Source organism: Echinops telfairi, unplaced genomic scaffold, assembly GCF_000313985.2.
Source record: "Echinops telfairi isolate 266 unplaced genomic scaffold, ASM31398v2 ScPeMD7_3533;HRSCAF=4204_0, whole genome shotgun sequence".
Taxonomy (NCBI): Eukaryota; Metazoa; Chordata; class Mammalia; order Afrosoricida; family Tenrecidae; genus Echinops; species Echinops telfairi.
In genome coordinates, this window is record NW_022107431.1 from 39,193,461 (window position 1) to 39,195,339 (window position 1,879).

The window sequence follows — 1,879 nt, forward strand, 5'->3', positions numbered from 1 at the left end:
ATGCCAGGATTCCTTTTATCCAACAATTTAAACCTGAAGCTGAAATCCATATATACTTGATTGGTCTGGATCCCCACAATTAAAATAGGGTTGTAAGAGAGAGCTTTATATAAAAGACCAATTGTATGGTGAGAAAACATCTCAGCCCAGTCCAGATCAAGTCCCTAAGTCCAAAATTGACCCATATGTCTGATACTAGACCATAAATTCCTCTTTAAACTCATGCAGCACATACAATGATGCTGAGTGCAGGAAGATCACAGGCCAGTGGGTGAAAACTCTTGTGGATACAATGGCGGTGGAAGCTTATCCAGGGCTCTGGCTGCCATCAGCATGTGGCTTGTCAACAGGAATGTATAGCAGAGAGAGAGTGTGTCCCGCCTCCAGGGAAGAAGAGAGGAAGTTTCCAGAATTCTCATGAGAAAGCCACGTCCACAAGGAAGATTCAAGCTGTGACCCGATTGACAGGCTAGACTCCACCCCATTTACACTGACTACCGCAGTGAGTCAGTTCTTAACCATTTGTGTCACTGGGGAACCCCTCTTCCAAGTATAAAGGTATAAGTTACACCCAGAGAACCTGCCCTTTGCCTTTCTTCCCTGCTTTTAGCACCAGAGGATGTGGCATTTCCCCCACTACTGACAACACTACTTCCACTGAAAAACCTCCATGTTTGTAAGGTATGGTGCAAACCTGAATGGAGAGTGATGATGGTCTGGCTTATGTTTAATCATGGAAAGAGTTGCTCAATGGTGTAATACTAAACCAAAACTAAAACCAAACCAAACAATACTAAATCCAAACCCACTGCTCTCTGGTTGATTCTGAGTCTTAGTGACCACAGTAGAATTGCCCCACAAGCTCCTAGGCTATAAGTCCGTGGAAGCAGACTGGCACCCCTAGCTTCCAGGGAGCTTCTGGTGGCTTGAACAGCGTCCTTTTGGTGAGCAGAAGCCTGCTTTAATCACCGTGTCCCCAGGGTTCACTGAACAGTCTCCCAGGAGGGAAAAAAAATCAAACGAGGAATGTACAAATGGGATTCTCTTTGTCAGATAACTGGGATGGCCCACCAAAAGCCAAAGTAAATAAATAAATAAAAGCAGCCACAGATCACCTACATTTATCCTCACTCCTCATTAGGCCCCTAGTTCCTGTCCTGTATGGGGATCAGGTTGTCTACCTCAGAATTGCAGAGACACAACAAAATCCTGAAAGAGTCGTGGAAAATGGAACAAGATAATGGGCTTTTTCCCACCTATATGTGAATGTATGTTGTGGTGGCGAGTTAAAACAAATCCAACAAGTTGGTAATAGTCAACAGTGTAACATTTGTTGATCGTCTCATCCTTAGCGCTTTTTCTCTCATTAGATCTCCTCAACAACCACACGACCTGACCAGTTAGTATCATTTCCTTCCATTCTGCAGATGAGGTAAGTGAGATGTTAAGAGACATGTACCAGGATATAGACACAGTTAACTGAACCAGTAATTAACTTGGATCTTACTCTCAGCACTAAGTTTACCAGAGGCACCAAGACCATATCGGTGGCTGGATAAACCTACTGGTTGATTAGTGACTGATAGGGCCCCCAAGACCTTTCAGGTCTCAACCATTTAAGATCAAATAAGGCAAAATTCTCTGAAGGACAAAATTCAGAGAGTTAGGAAAGAAGGAGGGATGAAAGCAGAGAGGAAATAGGAATGGAAGAATTGAATCAAAATATTTATGAATTGCTGAATGTCAAATTGTGATCTCTGTAAACCATCCCCAAATTACCCATAAAAAGTAAAAATGACAACAGAAAAGTGGGTGAAGGGAGACGTTGGCCGGGCAAGATATGACAAAATAATAATTTATAAATGATCAAGGGCTCATG